We start from the raw sequence: 20,078 nt of genomic DNA, 5'->3' as shown, positions 1-20,078 counted from the left end.
TGTTTCAGGGTATCTATTATAGACACCCCTCATCTTATTGAGCTTCACTTCATCGTACTTTGTAGATATTGCATTATTTTACACATTGAAGATTTGGGGCAACCCTGCATTGAGCAAGTCTATTGGTGCCATGTTTCCAACACCATTTGCTCACTCCATGTCTCTATCACATTTTGGTAATTCTTGTGATATTCCAAACTCTTTTTTCATCACCATTATTTTATCTGTCATGATTATCTGCAATCCATGATTATGACTTGCTGAAAGCTCAGGTGATTGTTAGCATTTTTTTTTAGCAATAAACTACTTTAAATAAAGTCATGTACACTTTTTTTAAAAAAATGTAATGTTATTGCATACATAATAGGCTATAGCACAGTATCAGTATAACTGTAGATGCACTGGGAAACCAAATACCCATTGACATGCTTTATTGCAATATTCGCTTTATTGTAGTAGCCTGGAACCAAACTCACAATATTTCTGAGGTGTGCCTGTATTAAATTTGCAATAGGATGATAATAATATAGTAAAAATAGTGTTAACTAGCAGGTGTTAGTACTTATTTTCTGAATACTGTGCTAAGAACATTACATGGATTAGGCCATGCGATCCTTGTGACAACTGTAGGATGTGAACAGGATAATTATCACCATTTGACAGATGAAGAAACTGAGTCTTTGAGAGATGAAACGATGTCAGCATAATTGCAAACAAATGGAACATGTGCTTTGAACTTCGATGGTTTGATGTGAAAATCCACACACTTAGCCACAGCTCTCCAAAGATTTCCAAGGCTATAAAATATGGCTTGAATTATGGTTTTGTACTCAATTTATCTCTGTTAAAAAAAAAAAAGTGTGCCTTAATGATTTGATGGCTTCTTCTCAAATTCTAACCTTTACTTTTAATTTAATTCACCTTAAATTCACCTTATTAAACCAGGATAAAGCTGTAACTGTTAGAAGTATTGGAAATTCAGGGGTGGGACTGGGGAATTTAGATTGTGCCAGCATGTCCTGAATTCTAACACAGTATCCAGGAGACTGCCTGCAAAAATGTATTCTGCCCAGAATGGACTTTGAGGTAGAAACATACAAAACAAGGCAAAGGAAGGCAAACAAAACATTAAATTGGACTTGAGCCCTCAAACCTTACAAGGAATTCTTGTTGGCTTGCTTACAAGGTAGAAGGCATAAATAACCTCAAACTAATGTAAATGCAGATCTCAAGATTTAGCTAATTTCAGGTATTTTTGAATTAGCCAGTGGTTTCAGATGTGAATTGTAGGATGATTGCATAAGAATCACTAAGGGCTTTTTAAAACACAACTTTTAGGACTCAATCTTGGTGCGAAGTATAATTCAGAATTTAAGGTAAGGTGTTTTATTTATTATTTTCTTTTTTTAAGTTCCAGGTAATTTTGATCTCTAGCTAGTTTTGGCAACCTCTTCTTAGATCTTTTAATCAGCTACAAGGAGTCCAGCGCTGGCATAAATGGCCTAATCAACGTAGCAAGACTCCTAGTGGCTGAGGTGCCTTGTTCTTCCTTCCCGATATGGGCTAAGAGATGTGTAGTAGGGGCTAAGATATGTGTGAGTGTGCGCTTGTGTAAGAGAGAAATCCGCCAACCCCCTGACCCCTCTCAGAGGGTGACATCTATTTTAAGTCACACCTTATGCTAGAATCTATTAAGGACAACACTAATTAAAATGCAAGGGAAATAAAAATACCATAAGTGAGGAATCCGTTAAGACCTCTGCGGCTTCAGAGGGGAGGATATGGAATTTTCATCTGAGAGAGAAAATAAATGTTTGAATGCAAAAGAGATATTTTGCACTGCAATTAGGAAAGGAATGAAAGCCAAATAAGAAACACATACTCATGAGCTTAGTTCACTGTAGGTGGCGATGCTCCTTTAAAGAAGCAGACTGTGCTTTAAGAGCGCCTGAGTTTCACCTTCAGACTTTTCCAGTACCAAGAATTAACTTGCTTCAAGAAGGAGGTATCCTGTAAATTGGGCTTCGGAAGATGGTATGAGTGAGAAAAAAAGGGAGTTTGTTTGAATTCTGTATTACAAATAAAGACTGTGGATAGTTAAATGTTTTATTCGGAAAATAGAATATAAGAATTTAAGCTTCCTAAGCATTTTACATTAATTCTGTGAATGTTGATATAAATCATGTTTAATGAGGTTTTTTTTTTTTTAATTAGAAACATTGAAGGTGAAATCTGCTCTTTCATCCCTACTAAATATATGGAAGGCTTTGGAAAACACACAAGATGCCCCAGGATTAATCTACCTTCATTGTCTAAAAATTAACGATAGCTGTATTACTCACTATTATTATGCAAACTGACAAGGAAAACGATGGTTTCAGGCTTTTTTATTACTACATTCTAACGAAACACGATGCTTTTTTAAAATATGAAGTCATGCAAAGAAGAAACATTCATACCTGCATTTATACTTGAAGCAAAGGTGAACTTTAGAATTCCCTCTGCAAAGACCCCTCCCAGGAATCTCAGATCTTTTGTCTAGTTGGGTTCTAAATTCATGCTCTTCCATGGGCTTTGAATGAAAGGAGCACTGCTCTTCTAGGGGTCACTGCATTCCACTGCCTGGAGTCTGTAACAAGTTACCCTCACCTTACGTCCTAACGCTGACAGAAATCTCTAGATAGCCCAGATATTTCAGTCATTAACATGATTGTTTTTGCTTCCTGCTTCCCAAGGTAATTTGACTCTTTCAACATTTTCATTTCTATTTTATGAAGTCTCCCTTTCCAGCTTAATGTGCTCAGAAACTTTATCTCTATCATCTTCCCTTGCTTCATTTTATTCCATACTTGATTTTCTATTCTCTCCCTCGCTGATTTTTTAAAACCCACATTCGGCTAGCTAGAGATTAAATTTCACTTAGTCCATCCTCCCTCCCATCCTTCAAACACTTCACTTATAAATTAAACTGCTACCAGCCATGGGGAAATCATGTATCTTAACATTTTTTCCCCCTCAGATGGATGTGTTCTATGTGTAGGTTACTTAAATACTTTGTAAAATGCCCACCCAACTCACGTTCACCTATGAACACATTACTCAGGCCTTCTTTATAATACCACCCATAAGTACTCTAGCCTTAACAACTTCTCTTGCAGTGTTTAGATCTCAGGATTTAATGCATTTAGACTTTATGATGCCAACATTTATACCCTGCATATATATAACATTTTTAAAATTCAAACATATTACCATAATAAATTATGAGGCATGTAGTATTTTCCTCAATTTTCAGACACAACATCGAAGGCTTAGTTAACTGCCCCAGGTTATCAGGTTCCCAAGTGGAATATGCAACACGTAGACTTACGTGTTCTAACTGTAAGTCCTGTATATTTGCTTTGATGACAGAAATGCTGTATCATGCATTCAGTGTCCTATTTTTGTTTTCTTTGATTTGAAATTCGCACCTAAATTCTCTGACAAGAATTAGCATGTTTTGTAATTATTCTAGAAAAGAAACCCCCACACATGTAGCACATTTTTTCATAACTACTTGCCAATGAATTAATTGGTTAATTAATATCATTATCATTTTATTTTACTTATATAATATAGACTCCGTTTTGTCCCATTCTTCCAGCAGAATTGTACTTCTGTTTTCTTCTTTCATCAGAAGAAGAAAGCATTTACTTCTTTTCTCCCACATATAATGGGAAAGGTACATACCTTTTGTTCAGCTTAAAGTTTGGGCCTATGATTCACTTCTTCATGATAGGCCCCTAGCTGTTTTGAAAACCACTTAGGAAGCTTAGGCCAGTAGATGGCTCTCTAATTCTTGAATTATATATATATATATATATATATATATATATATATATATATATATATATATATAAAGAATGGAGCTAATACATTTGACTTCTGGGGAACAGATTTGATTTGATTGCACCAATGACAGGAATAAACTTCATGCAGTCTTGCTGAAATGGGACACTTTATGCTGTTTTGTCATGTAGCTTAAAATGGGAGAGCTATTCTTGACCTTCCTCATCCTTGACAAGCTCCAGAGGGCGTTGAAGGAATCAGCACTCACAAGAAAGACAATTTGTTCGACTCTGGAGAGAGCACTGACTTCATCAGTACAGAGCATCTTCTTCCTTAAGAATTTCAGTTACCAGGAGAACTGGAACTAATAAAAAATGGATATAGTTCTCTGTCAGGTGAGGCAAGTTGCTCATCACTGTGTGGCATCTGCTATAAATGCAGAAACCTAGTACCTATTTATTTTTACTAAGAGGGAAACAGAATATGGGGAATTTAGTAACACATGAAATATCGAAAAAAATACTATTCCAATTTATCCTTACCAGTGAGCATTATGCTGCCCGTGTTTTGAAAAAAATAAAAAATAAAATAAAAAAACAACTTTGGAAGCAGAGAACATGATGCTTTTAAAGTATTGGCCAAATTCTATTCCTGCGCTAAAAAGAAAGGAAGAAAAAATCGTGTTTATCAGCCTATGCGTGGATGTGTCTGTATAAACACGTTTGCATATGTGGACAGAGTTCTCTGCCTTTAAAGACATTTTTTCCTCCTCATTCAGAAATCACTACAGCCCTATTACATGCTGTAATTCAGCTGCTCTTCTTCAGAAGCCAAGTTTTAAAAAATCCCCTAAATAATCCTACCCCGTCAGAACTTCCTTCTGAGTTTTGAGACCTGGTTCATCTCAGTGTTGCTTCTTACAAACAAGACAGGGAAAGCCCAAGATAGTATCCTCAGAAGAACCTGCATCTACAGGTGAGGAATGCTGAGGCGCTGTTGGGTGGAGTGTGGAGTTCATGCATAGCTGTTGCTGTCACAGTAACTTCATGCCCTGTGGAAGGGCTCTAAACTCATCTGACTTGACTGAAAGTAGCATTATACATATTTGAGGTTTGGAGTGACACAGTCAACTAACCATTCCTACAGATCATTTCCGTGGCTAGGACATAGCGGCATTAGCCCACATAGCTCAGCGACCTCATAAGGGTCGCATATGATGTGAATGATCACAGTAAGCCATCCTCAATTACTTCCTGCAATTTGAGGTTCTCGAATGTGCCAGAGCCCCCTCGGATAAAGGGGCTTGATCTTATGCAGGGATAGATCCAGAACGTTAGTTAGGAAGATACCTCTTTGAAGCAAAGTGCATGCAGCCGGGCCTCTCCAGCCTGGAATTTAAAAAGCCCACATTTTGTATTTGGCTCCTTCAGCCAATCCCATTATGAGCACTGGGATAAGCCACTGGGTGCCTCAATTTGTCAGATTTCAAATCCATGAAATAGGAAGATGACTTCCTATTTCCTTATCTCAAATAAAATATTCCATGATGAACACCATAACATTTACAAAGACTTTAGCTCTTTGGGGGGGGAAAGATAAGTCTGTTTTTGTTCACATGTATAATTATTATTATTTTTTTATGATTGTCATCTAGATCACATGGAGCAAGGGATCAAGAGCTGATAAGCCTGACTTTTTCAGTCTTCTTATTATTTCTTCAGCAGGATATTTGATGAACACTGGGGGCCACATGGGTGCAGTAGGATTTCTTTATGTTTGACTGTCCTGGGCTCTCAAGGTGGATGAGGAATACTTCAAACAGGTAATAAAATGAATTATTCTTCTCTTGAACTTGGAGCGTATCTAGGGTAGGAAGGGACCCAAAAGGGGTGACAGGAATGACAGAGCGGGAAAAAATCTGGCATTTGGTCACAACTCAAAATGCGAAATATAACAGCACTTTCAATTGGTTCCATAACTGAAAATTATCCCTCTTGTAGAGTAACGATCGCCCGTAGTGCTAAGAGAGCATCACCTAAGTTTTAGAGACACCTTTGTGCCTGTCGTGGAATTGAGGAACTAAAACTCAAAGCCCAGGAGAAGTGGACACAAAGTAGCCAATATTCCAAAGAGGAACATGCCCAGAGTGAAGGCCAGATGCCTCCCTCGGGGTTTGATAAGAATAAACTCTGTGTCTTAACCCTTGCTTCAGCTCCGCCCTCGCTCCCCCAGCTTTATAAAGTTAAGAACACAAAGGATCTTCAGATCTGGGAGGCATTGAACTGCAGAGTGCTAGAGCTTTCCCTCTGACACCTACAGAGAAAGGGATGCCAACCGCCCCGTATCTAGTGAGGGTGGCACCAAGAAAATTACTTATAAACCTGCAGGACTTCTGCAAGAGGAATGTTATCTCCTTCCCACAGTGGGTACCAGTTTAGGTAGTAACCGTGTTTATTCTTTCTGCACTTCCCTGATATGAGGGAAACAGATCTAGAAAGAGATACTCGAGCACAGAGATGGGCCACCAATAGAGCTGACTACACTTGGCACCTTTTGTTTTGGCACAAATGGCTGGGTACCCTGTGGAGTGCCACAGACACCGTAGCAGAGAGCTCAGCATCCACCCTCTGGCTACCAACTCACCCACAGGGTTGGATGGCTGGTGAGCAGACCACATTACCAAGAGGCTGAGTGATCACACTGAAGGACACGGACTGAAGACTGGGTGGGGTTCGGGAAGCTCTGCCATAAGGAGTCTCACCCCAAATCTGGCTAAAGAGAACTCCTTCTTGGGCTTCCAGATAGAGCTGACATTATACAAGGACAGCCAGGCTGGAGGACTAAGTATTGAAGTCAACTAGAGGAGACTTTTTCATAGCTCAACAATGTAAGAAAACTGTTGAGATTGGCCCAAGAAATAGGATATAGATAGAGAGAGGGAGAGAGAGAGACAGAGAGAGAGAGAGAGAGAGAGAGAGAGAAGGGAAAAGAAGAAGGGAAAGTCTTTGTAACTCATTAGAGACAGTGGTAAAGAAAAATAAAAGCGTCCCATACCCCCGTTCCCCCACCCCATTTTCAAGGCACATGGTAAATTGCTCTAGTGCTATGTGAGGAGCTAGCTATAGACATGACCCTTCAAAACACAAGAGTCATGGGGACATTAACTCTTCCTTATTTGTTTTGATGTCCCAATGTCCTGTTCCTTGCTCTAAATCCCAGTGTCTCATTAATGTACATGAGTGTTTTGTAGATATTTAACGTGATAAAATGACTGGCTTACATGATACCAACGAACATACTGATTTTATAACCTATTTTGCTTAAATATTATGTTTGCTTCTAGGCAACTCAAAAATTGAGACCAGATTTTTGCCAAACGAGTGACTGAACCATAGTGATGTCACTTGCTCATCTGATTCCTATTACAACATTCAGAGGTTTCACAGCTGAGCACTTCCCACCATCTTCCTCAGTTGTCATTTGAGTCCCAAATTTCTTTCTCTCTCTCTTTCTGTGGCAAACCAGTTGGAAAAGAATCAGGCCTCTGTGAAGGGGCGAGGTGGAGGGAGAGAAGGAAAGAGAAAGTGAGAATGCCAATTGCTATTAAATACATCAGAAACTGTCGAGAAAGGGAATTTTTACCACAATGTGATTACATTTACCGCTGGAATGTCTTTAAAGGGTATATTTAAGAACATATTTTTGCTTCACATTCACATAAAAAAAAAAAATCTGGCCTGTCCTCTATCCCTATCAAGTGAGGAGAGGAAAGTGGGAGAAGATAATAAGAGAAGGTCTGAAATTAGTAGGTGACCAGTACTTTAAAAATGTCTGAGTGTCTTCCTCAGTTGGCCAACAGTGGACAATAAAATGACCACAAGGAGTATGTACATTCGCAGAGGCTTTATAATGATGGCATATTTCTACTCAGCTTGTCGCTCCCACAAAGAAAATATACCAGCCCTCACACATGAATAATTTGATTAAACATGATCAGCCAAATGTTTTCTGCAAATAAGAGACATTTAATTCTCTCGGATGGAAACAGGGTTTATTTTACTTGTTCCCTCTTCAAAAAGAAAGAAAACAATAAAAAAACCCACCTAGTGTATTATTCACGTACTTCAAATATGTTTTTGTTTATAGTATGCACATGTGCTATATATTATTTAAAACCCTCATCCTGGAAACCTAGCCCTCTGCATATAATTTTTGACAGTAATATTGGGTGAGAAACTAGTCATTTCCCATTTCAAATGTTATGGAAATTCTTGTAAGGAACACGCCTATTTGTGTAAATAAAACAAGATGCCATTCTCAGAAACTGACTCCTCTTTCTGGCTGAGGAAATTAACCACAGATTGGGGAGTTCCAAAGAGAAGAGTGGGCTAATGATAACTGATCCGACTTGTGTGCGCACTATGTGATCTGTGCAGACAGATTCAACTGGAAGACTGTGAAAATCAAGAATTTTGGATAATTTGCTAACACAAATAAATATGGATTTTTCAGATCCACGAGTCTCAAAATAAACACAGGGTTTTATTCAAGCATGACCAAACCTTCCACAGGGCACATCTGACTTATAGCATAGCTGTCATGCCCTTCTAGTATAAAATGGAAATAAGGATCCGTTCCCCTGCACCATGCATTCCTCCCCTGATTTGTCAAGCAATTTTCACTAACTACACCTCTGCATTCAGTATGAGGGTGGGCAGGAAATGGCACACAGTGTCAGCCAGAATGTCTTCTGCAAGTCTTTGTTTTAGCCCATGTTGTGACCAGAAGAACGGAGAACAGAGACAATTCTACAGATAGTTCAGCCAACCAAGACTCCCATCTGCTGACATTTGCGGTGATAAATACCACACAGAAGTGGGTGGCACGTAGAGAAGGAGCTTCGCAAATGCACACGTCTTAATTTCAAAATAAAAAATAAAATTCAATATAGCCTTGAATTTAATGTTTTCCCCCAAACATTCCTGTGGCTAAGAAGCAGTGTGGATTTGCTCACATTCATTTATCTGACCAATTAGGTCTGATCCTTAGGGCATTGAATTTTTAAGAACATGTATATTTCATATCTGACCCAATAAATTATTTTTCTTATGAATTTTCTTAAATGTTGCTAGGAAATATTTTCTTTTTCTTTTATTGTACCATGACCAAAATGTGTCTTCTCATCACATTATTTCTTCAAGGCTAAATCATCCAGACCAAAAAAAAAAAAAAAAAAATCCAGACAATTTCTGTAGAAAGGGAGAGGCACATATTATAACAGTTAATAGCTTGAATCCTAGAGCCAGGTATCTGCTGCATGAATTGACCATGGCTAAGTTTTTTAGCTTTGTTCTGCCTCAGTTTCCTCAACTGTAAAGTTGGATAATAGTTTATCTACTGTTAAGAAGGCTAAGGAAGTAGCTGCACCTGGGTGGCTCAGTGGATTAAGCATCTGCCTTTGGCTCAGGTCATGATCTTTGGGGTCCTGGGATTGAGCCCCAACCAAGCCAAGATCGAGCCCTAATTGAGCCATGATCGAGCCCAATATTTGGCTCCTTGCTCAGCAGGGAATCTGCTTCTCCCTTTCCATCTATACCTCCCCCCACCCTTGTGCTCCCTCTCTCTCTCTTGATCTGTCTCTCAAATAAATAAATAAAACCTTTTTTTAAAAAAAGGAGACTAAGAAAGTTAAGAAGAATAAATGATTCCTATCTGTGAAGATCTTGGAACAATATTTGGCACATAGTAAGTGCTATGAAAATATGTTGAATCATTAAATAATGTTCAGTAAATGCTTATTGAATAGCTAAGTTGTTTGCTTTTTCAATAAATACTATTTAAAATGTGAAAAAATAGTTGTAACATATTAATAATCATCAAAATAATAAATTAAATAATACATGAGTAAAAAATAATAATAATAAAATGTCAATACATTTTATCAGTACTTCACTGAATGAAGCATGATTAATTGACCACACATGTCAGTACAGGCCTCTCTGAGATGTCTGGCTGGTGGGGCGGTTATCCAAGAATCCAAATGATCACTACCACACGGGATGCTTACTTAGCATCTTTATTTCTATGGCACATTCCTATGCAGCTTGTTGCCTTTCATATATTCAGTAATTTGATTAAGCCTAATCTACCAAAACGTAATACTGCTATTTCCATAAATACTTTATTTTTAATTCTCTGAGACCAAAATGTCATTTTACTATGTTATGTCATTGGAAACACTGTTTGTAGGGAAAAGAGGCCCTAAATGAATTGTTACTACTGTTGCTAATGGTAAGGGCATTTATTCAGCCCAGAGTGAATTTTCATTGTAAAAAATTAAGATTCTCAACATACTGGCCAAGCAAAAATTTCCCTCATCTACATATAGAGCATTTTTCAATATTGGATAATTCTCCTCATTTTTTTCCCCTGGTTTCCTCTGAAGTTATTCTGGCCTACAAATATACTAAGATGACTGTCACCAGTGTAAAGGATGTCCAATGCGAATAAAGCTATTTTATGTAATAAACGGAGCAAAGGTGAGAAGGAAGCCTTTCTGAGAAGCTTAAGGGAAGCCAACATAGGAAAATAGGTAAAATTAATCACATCGGCTTTTGGAGCATGGCATTTCGGGTTTGAATTCTAACATTACTAAATGAGAGCTTGGGCTCTGAGCTTTTATTCCCCCATCTGTAAAATAGCAATAAAAACACCCATCACACAGGAATATTGAGGAGATTAAGAGCTGCTCCATGTAGGGACTGGCACACAAATAGACTTCTACTTTAGATAGCTGTTAAATTAATCAAGACATCCAATCACCAGTTATAAGCCCCTTGAGGACAAGTACCACATACTCCACCGAACATACTGAGCACTTGATAAAATCGTCATTGATTGGCAGGCAAGGCAAACATCTGCTTCCAAAAAGATTATAGAATAAATCAACGGGATATATAGGTGGTTCCTGAAACAGCTTGCCTGAGCAACACCAGCCATGCAGAGTAGAGCTGTTCAACTCTAGTCTTATTCACAGAGTGGGATCGTTTCCTTCATCAGGCTTTAATGTATGTGCTCTGGAAAGAACGTGATGCCTGCCAATTTGCAACAACACACACATTGTAATAGAATGATCAATATCTTTTTTTTTTTTAAAGATTTGATTCATTTATTTGAGAGAGAGCGAGAGAGAAAGAACATGGGAGGGAGAAGGGGAAGCAGACTCCCTGCTGAGCAAGGAGCTCCATATGGGATTAGATCTTGGCACCCTGGGATCAGAACCGACCAGAAGGCAGATGCTTAACTGACTGAGCACCCAGGCACCTCAATCAATATCTTTTAAACTCTTCCTTGAATGTATTATTATTCCCAGCATCAGCTCATAAAGCTTGCTTTAATATTCAAAGAATTTCCCAAGCTTCAGGTAGTCCAATAAATTCTTTTGTAAAAAAGATTTTACTTATTTATTTGAGAGAGAGAGAAAAAGAGAAAGAGAGATAGAGAGAGCATGGGGAGGAGCAGCAGAGAGAGAGGGGGAAGCAGGCTCCCCACTGAGCAGGGAGCCCGATGCAGGGCTCAATCCCAGGACCTCAGGGATCATAACCTGAGCCAAAGGCAGACACTTAACTGACTGAGCCACCCAGGCACCCCAGTACAAGCAATTCTTATTAACAATAGAATTTGATTTTTTTTCCATTCTCTAAAAAAATTCAATTCCGTATTGTGAAAGCCAGGACCGGGGACCAGAAACCTCAGATTCTTGGCTGATTTGGATTTGCACGAAGCTCAAATTTGTTGGGCAGAGTCCTGCTTTAATAGATGCCTCCTATAGAGGAAAGTGTGTTTGTTTTATGTAAATGGAATACATTTGCTATTTTCTGTCCCTTCCATTTGCAGAGCTGGACATAACTTGAACATTATGTATATATTTCTAATTGGGAATTCCATTTTCGTTCTCTAACAAGCTGTTGTACCGAAAGTGAGTCATGGCAAGAAGGCTTTGCTCACCCTGCAGGAACAGTATTTAGAAATCTAAAAGGCTAAGGATGTGAAGTGGCCAATTAGGAGGGAAGTTCTTTCTCTCTCCCCCTTCATTAAAATTACCTGAAATAATGTTTATAAATCTTAGAGTACAACTAAATATGAGTATCAAATATTGTCAGAGTTTTCTGTTTCTGGATATTTCTTGGGAAATTATACTGTTGAGTATAAAGCTGGAAATATGGACTCTGTGGCATTCAACTTTATTATACATTTTTTGGGTCTGGCTCTTAGAATTAAACCATATTACTATTTATTTAATATTTTTAGATAAGTACATCTTAAAGTACTCTATTATATATATGTGTATATGTATATATATATATATATATATTTTTTTTTTTTTTTTTTTTTTTTTTACTGCTCTATGTATTCACTTTCCGAAAACCTTGCTTTGTTCAATGTATCAAAGCACAGGATGCTCATTGTTAGAATCTCTGTTCACTTTGCTATTTAAAAATGTTTCACAATAAAAACTGAGTTTAGATAAAATCATAAGTATTAATCCTAAACATTTAAACTGGAGATTAAGCATGAAGCCGTATCTCTGAGAACTATTTGAACAGTTTATTGATTAATAATTTGGTAAAAAATTTTGAAAAAAATTCAGATAAATCTTCCAAATTAAAAATAATTAACAATAAAAAATGGAGAATTTGATAAAGAATATAGGCAACAGGCCTGGACATCTCACCAGAGAAGCTGGATGGGTAACAAATGAACCTATGGAAGGAGGCTCAACATCATATGTCAGTAGGGAAATGCAAATTGAAATAAGGAGATACCACTACATCATCCTCAGAATGGCCAAAATCCCAGAGCCTGACAACACAAAATGCTGATCAAGATGAAGAGAAAGAGGAACTCTCATTCACTTCTAGTGGGAATGCAAAATGATACAATCACTTGGGAAGACAGTTTTCCTCCAGACAATGCAATATTATTATTATTATTATTATTATTATTATTAATCAGCACTGAAAAAATGAGCTAGCAAACCACGAAAAGACATGGAGGAAACCATAAATGTATATTACTAAGTGAAAGACGTCAATCTGCAAAGGCTATATATTGTATAATTACAAGCATATGACATTCTGGAAAAAGCAAAAATATGGAGAGAGTAAGGAGATAAATGGTTGCCAAGAATTATGGGGAAGGAAGGGATGAATAGAGGGAGAATGGAGAGTTTTTAGGGCAATGAAACTATTCTGTATGATACTATAATGATGGGCCCATGTCATTGTATGATTGTCAAAGCCTGTAAAGTGTACAACACCAAGAATGAATCTTAATGCAAACTACACACTTTGAGTGATTAAGAAGTGTCATTATGGCTTCTTCATTGTCTAAAAATAATCTACTTTTTAAAAATTATTGAAGCTCAATCAAATAATTTGTATAAGACAATGGACAGAATGAGAATCCTAAACATGATGCTGGATATTTGTGGATCTCAAAGCTCTTGCAAATAGGTATAATCAATTATATGTTTGCCTAATTTAAGTGATTTAAATATTCATTCAAATCCTGATTTATCCTTAAAATATTTATTTTTGCCTACCTGCAGAGAATCGAATAAGATACAGTGTCTACCCTCTAGGACCCTACAATACTGAAGAGAAACTGACCATTAAGTAACCAGAAAGTGTCACACATTTTATTTTAATTAGCAATAAGCTTGCCTCAGATAAACCTCATTGGCAACGATACTGCCACTGCGCAAAGCTACAAGTTTTATTTTAAATGCAAATATCCTTATGAACATGTAATAGACAATATGCATAAAGAATCTACCAGAATGAGGATTCAGGGAACTTTACCTGGAGGCTGTGACACAACTGACTTGTGACCAGTAAGAGGAAACAGCCACAGAAGGGAAATTTCAATGATCACCTCACTTCTGAATGGTATATACTCACAAATATACTCATGAATATGTATATTATATATATATAATATACATATTCATGCTCATCTTGATGGACAGACCTCCAGCTAGCAGATGCTCCTTCCTTATTTGGTTCCATCTACTCCTTTCCTGAAGCTGTGTGTGTGTGTGTGTGTATGTGTGTGTGTATGTGGTTGTGTGTTTACATTTTCAGAACAATCCTTCACAGAGGCAATGAAGCACCCATTTTCCTTCATGCGTCCTTGAGGTGAGGAACTTTTGTAAATTCTACACTTTACAACCAGGCAAGAATTAGAGATCAAGTTTTGTCTCTTTCAGAAGTTTGAATTGGACTTACACAAAGGTATCTGGGGGCAACCAATCATATAGGTGCAGAGCATGCAAAGGATTCGAATCGCTGGATCTAAATCACCTACAGATACTATATTTCTGGGACCAGGGGCTGGTCTAAACTTCATCAAGGCAGTCAGTGAATGATCTTCCAAAGTGGGGCAAAGGCCAGATGGTTGCTTAGTGCCTTCTTTGAACTCTGGAATGAGCACCTTTGAAACATCTAAGTCATCTTTCCAAATATCTGGCCTGAATTATTTCCACGGATATAAATGAGGGTGGGAGTGGAGCCGTAATACGTGTCCTACTTGCCCAGGACACCCTGTGGACCCAAACACTCTCTTTTCATTCCATAACGTCTAGTGCCCAGACATCTTTTAAAACATTCACATTTAGCTTATTGACATTTCCACTTCTCTCCTATCTCCTATTTTCCCCGAGACAAACTTCATTCACTGATGCCAGAGTAACTAGGCTACGCACTGTTTCCTCATAGCAAACTTGATCCTTTATGAGTAATGTATAAAAGGAGAGCATTCTGGCTGATTTGATTTGATTTGATTCTTAGTTCTTTTGAAATATAGAAACATTCTTTCCTCTACTCCATTATTTTCAGCTTTTATGTGTGTAGCCACAAGTGTTTAGATTATAATATAAAATGGCAGATAAATATGCTATTATCCAAAGTTTTGCATAATGAGTTTAAGTATAATACATTCACTTTTGAAAATGTCCATACTTGGTATAAGTGTGTGAGGCTGCCAGCATATCTCCCCTCCCCTCTGGGGGAGAAGCTCTGCTTTGCCTCTCATCTCAGACACATAATTAGTTGGAGCAGGTATATTATAGCAGTCTCACAGCCTACATCACCAAAATCTTCTTTAAACATCATTTTAGCAAAGTAAACCCAGGAAATTCTGTTCACCTTACTTAAATGCTTGTAACTTTAGTATTTTTACAATTCTTTCAGGCTTAACACAGATGGGATTTTTCAAATGAAAACCAGATGAAAGTAAACAGCAATCTCACCATCAAAACCTTAAGGTAGGAAGATGCAGGCCTCGCTCTGTGCTGTAATAAGATCCGCTTTTGCCTTGGAAGTATGTTTCCAATAACTGTACAGTTACCTTTCATTAGAGACTAGAATCAGCATTTTATTTTCCCTTTTATAATTTGACATGGTAAAAGGAGAAGTGGGCTTTCAAATCTCTAATCCACGTCAACCTGAGATGAAAGTTTTTAGCACTCTGCCTCTGTGGGGGTATTTGGATTTGTAGTTCATTTTACAAATCCTGTTTAACATACAATTAAATAATAATGTAAATATGTGACATAATCTCCCCGGCTACAAACTTTCACTGACCCTGGTGATTTCCTCCCCCTGGGGCTTTCAATTTGATTTCTATTGCCCTACCTTACTGAAACATACACTCATGTCTTCTTCAGTTGCAATTTACTAAATAGCCCTTCAATGTGTGTATCCGCTTTAAAATTTATTTGCAACAATTCCTTCCACCATACAAAGAGCCCTTGATTAGAAAGGAGTCATCCTAATTCTGTTGCAAATTTATTTTGAATTTATTTTTATTTTTTAACTATAGTTATTTTTATTTTTAACCAGATAATCTAGTTGTAGCCTCCAAAACTGGTGCACGTTGAAATCATTTGAGAAGCTTTAAAAGCTTGAGAGCTCCTTCTGTAGATGATCCTGTTGATCCAGGACTGGGACATGAATGTTGGAAGTCTTTAAAAATTTCATCTACTTTAAATGCAGCCTGGGTTAGGGGTCAGGGTCCTAAGTAGCACCCAGATTCTCTCTTCTTAAGGGGATTTGTCCTTGCAGGGGAAGTGTCGGGGTCCTTCTTCCATCTCCAGGAAAGTAAAGGAATTGGATAAGACTAGAAGGCATGTAAATTGGCTTGCAGATGCAAACCCAGATCCTGGGAGAAATCCTTAGTAGTACTAAGTGACCTTCGGACCATATCCTCATTCTAAGAGTGGGCAATTAAGACAAAGATATACCTTCTCTGAAATTGCTCTGAGCATCTGTGCATTGCAGTTGTCTGACCTTTCATCAGCATTTAGTACAAACTCTTCTGGAATCAGAGGCCTGCATGTCTTGATCCTACCAGCCTTGCATATTGTGGGACAGAGCTGGCCGCCAACATAGCAACTCTTTACAGACCACGATGTGGGGGTTTAACTGACTAGATGTCTACAGAATGGATCATCTCTCTGGGTGTTTAGATCTTTCTCCTTCACGGGATTCTTCCTTCCTTCTATATATGGAAAAATCAAGGACATAGGTCTGCAACGGCTAGCCAGGTATAACCAGAATGGGTGGTGCAGATTTTGTTTCATATCATTTCAGAAAATGTGCTCCCGAATTAAAAGTGCTGTTATACACCCCTGCATTTTCTTGAATGATTATTATTCCAGCCAGTGATCTTTTGCTCATATAATAGAAAAATAAAATACTATTCATACTAAGAATCATGTTTTATTCTTAATAAGGTGACTATTTTTTATTACAAATAATAGGACAGTCTTTTTAACTAATAGAGGTGCTATTAATTTTTAAGAATGTTACATAAAAAAATCAGCTGTAGTGTATCTTTTATATTTTTCCATGATCCCAATAAAATAACATGCAACTAAATATTGCAAGTTATAATTCCCCTAAACCATCCTTCCAAATGTGTTCTCTCTGTCTCTTCCTCCTGTGACTTCTTTAATTCAAAATAAAAAAGTAACCTAAAAAAATTTCATTTGGAACCCTTTGATAATCTATTTTCATAAAAGTCCTTGAAAAGAGCAAAGAAATGATTTGCTGTATAGATTCAGAGGCAGGAAACTTGGGACTGTGTTTATTTGTGTTCCTTTTAATTACTCTGATACAAAAATGGAGCTATGAAGTTCAGGCAAGTTCTAGGCAAATAGCAAATATGATTAAAAGGCAAATTAGTCGACAGAAATAAAATATGGGAATATAATGTGTTTAATGTACCATGGCAAAGGACGGACTATAGAAGAGATTTGAAACCAGTGGAAAATATGTAAATAACCTAGAGGAAGAAATACAACTTTACCTTGAAAGGGTTTGTGGTGGAGATTGATAGTAAAAGTTACAATGGGGTCATATTTACACATAGAAAACATGTCAAGAAAAATCTATGACAGACAGAGAATGAAAAAATAAGTGAAATAAGAGGACATTTGGAAAAGTTACAGCCCCCTTTTACATTTCAGAAAGAAACATTCACAGAACATGTGTTTCTACCAAGGAGAAATGAGATTGAGGGAAAGGACATAAGATTTAGAATCACAGACCCAGTTTGAGTTCTTGATCTATTACCCAGTGTATGATGCAAAGCATATCACATTGCCATTAATAAAACTGCAATTATAATTTGCTCTTTCCATTGGTCATGGTAACAAATGCTATTACCCTATAAACTGCTTTGCAAATTGCAGAAATGCTTTCAAATACAGGTAGGACCTTACGACTCAAAGTGAGATTCCGGATTTTGACAAGATTGCCAAGTTGATCAGTATTTCATATGTACAAGCAATCTGGAGATACACTGTTCAAAAAGGGGTGGAGATCATGTAATGGAAGACATCCCTAATCTTACGGTCAACTTTAATTTAGATCATTAATACTTGAGCAAAATGCCCTAAATTTCTGTATTCTCTTTCACCTAATATATAAAACTATGAAAGGGAACAATTTTGGAGGTTCTCTGAAATGCTTTCAGGACATCTGTGTGTGATTTGTGTGTGAAGTAATCAATTGTGTGAGGGAAATTTCAAATGAACTATTACTGACAGGAGTTAACTTTTGCTAATGATCCATATTTCACTATATGTTTGTTTGGAGTATTTCTGCTATATTATTCTCATCATCCTGCCACCTGGCATGCTTCCTTGAAAGGAAAAGGTGGGATTGCGTATACCCTACAGCGTACTTACACCTGTCCCATAAAATGTGGGTTGTGGTAAGCATAGTGATCCCAAGTGTACTAAGAGAAAAAAATGGCTGAGCACTTTCTGGAGTGGATTGTGTTTGAATCTCCCTTAAGCTCTGAAAACAAACAAACAAACAAAAACAAAATGCTCTAGTGAGTAGAAGAACTTTCAAACCATGTAGGAAAATTAAATATTTTGATTTCAACTCTTTTCTTCTTGAGTATCACTTTTTAAGATTCTCATCCTTTTTCCAGCTAGGTTCCTTTCAGTATGCAAAGAATATATGCTTTGTAGATCAACAGCAGTACTTTGTCTTTCACGGTGAGAGGTACTATCCATGTACCCTTGAGACATGAAGTGAGAAGGCCCTTACTAGTTAGCCTCATATATCCATTGACTTAGCTAAACACCAGAAATTTCATAGAGCCAACTAGATATGTGGCCTGTAGAGCCACACTCTCTAGGAGAGTGTACAAGCAGATGGCAATAGCCTGAGAGTAATTACAAAGACTGAGATAAGGAAATAAGAAAACCATGAAGGGTGCCCCAAAGAATACTGGGTAGTCTCACTGCAGGGTGCTATTTGACTCAACAACAGGCAAGTAGAAAACAGGGATTGACTATCTCTCATCAGGAAATGCCCCCTGGACCATGATGCCCCATCAATAAGAGTGACATGTTGAATTGAACTTTCTCCTGCTCAGTCCAATGTCCATCTCCTTCCTCACACGGCTCCATTTCTCATTTACAATATAGGCCCTGGTTTCCATGGGCTGCCCAGTACTGACCCAAGGGATCTGAATGTGGATTTTGATTTGGGTGTATTTTATTGATTTTTAGGTTTTCCACCTTATTCTGGACATCCCTAATCCAAGTCTGCTTTCATTCAGATTAGCTAGAACCTTCCAATAACTTAACAGATAGGAATCCAGCTATTTTAAACAACTTATTGAGGTGCAATTTGCATACTATAGAGTTTATCTGCTTAAAGTGCAGAATTCACAGATTGTTAGTAAATTTACCGTTTTGCAGTTATCATCATAATCTAATTTTAGAACATTTTCATCATCCCCCAAAGCAGCCTTATACCCATTAGCAATCACTTCCCACCCCACCATCTCCCAGCCCTAGGCAACCACTAATGCACTTTCTGTCTCTATAGATTTGCTTATAATTTTTGATAAATGATTTAACTAGTCCAGAAAAAAAAGTCTTTTTTTTTCCTCCAAATTGCTCACCACATGATCTCTAACATCTCAGTATGAAGCTATTTGTTTTGTATTAGGGTCTGAAATGATAGCAATTAGAAATTTATTTTGTTGTATATGAATATTTTTCAAAGTCCAATTAGCCATTCTCAAATCATTCAGACATATTACATTTTGTTTTCTGCTGTATTTCCTTCTATATTTTAGCAGTGAGAGGAGAGGCATAGTTATACCACCAGGAACTTGTGAGTTATCAATGACTTTATTTTCCCATCTCTGAATTTTTATTTAGTTCTGTGTACCTCTGAGACTTTCAGGAAACGAAGCATCAACCCTGAGCCTTCCACTGGCCAGGCTAATAGTCTCTTAGATTCCACAGCTAGAATTGGTCACTGAGGAGAAATCCCTCCCCGGTCATACACACTGCCAACCCTTGCCAGACTATAGTTATATAGCTTTTCTGCTTGGCACAGATGGCAATCATAATGGTATGGTACTAAATAACTTCATCAGAGTTTAAGTGAGCACAAATAGGTACTCATCTGGGAGAGGGAGGGTCACATTGATACAAGCAATTTTTTTTGTGTGTGCAACTAATAAATGAATTGCAACGTAGAAAACAATTTTGAATGATCACTCTGATTCCAGTAATGAATAAAATTTGAGTACTCATTTTGGACATTTGGGGATATTTAATGATAAGTCATAGGTGCAGATTTTTGTTTAAAAAGATAGAGGCTTGGGATCCCTGGGTGGCGCAGCGGTTTGGCGCCTGCCTTTGACCCAGGGCG

General features: G+C 37.5%; 1 long non-coding RNA gene and 1 other non-coding gene across 2 annotated transcripts in view; one reads left to right on the top strand and one right to left on the bottom strand.

Moving 5' to 3' along the window:
- The first annotated feature begins 4,025 nt into the window (after nucleotides 1-4,025).
- Nucleotides 4,026-20,078, top strand: part of LOC112930204 (uncharacterized) — a 32,069-nt gene continuing 16,016 nt past the window's right edge. The window contains exons 1-3 of the long non-coding RNA XR_003237062.2: nucleotides 4,026-4,223; nucleotides 5,550-5,650; nucleotides 15,081-15,154. This is a non-coding gene — a long non-coding RNA (uncharacterized lncRNA). The remainder of the gene's footprint in view (nucleotides 4,224-5,549; nucleotides 5,651-15,080; nucleotides 15,155-20,078) is intronic.
- Nucleotides 13,463-13,598, bottom strand: LOC112930207 (U4 spliceosomal RNA). Its single transcript, XR_003237064.2, has one exon. It is a non-coding gene; the product is annotated as a U4 spliceosomal RNA (small nuclear RNA).

Source organism: Vulpes vulpes, chromosome 6 (genome assembly GCF_048418805.1).
Source record: "Vulpes vulpes isolate BD-2025 chromosome 6, VulVul3, whole genome shotgun sequence".
Lineage (NCBI taxonomy): Eukaryota > Metazoa > Chordata > Mammalia > Carnivora > Canidae > Vulpes > Vulpes vulpes.
This window is presented reverse-complemented; position numbering and strand designations above follow the sequence as displayed.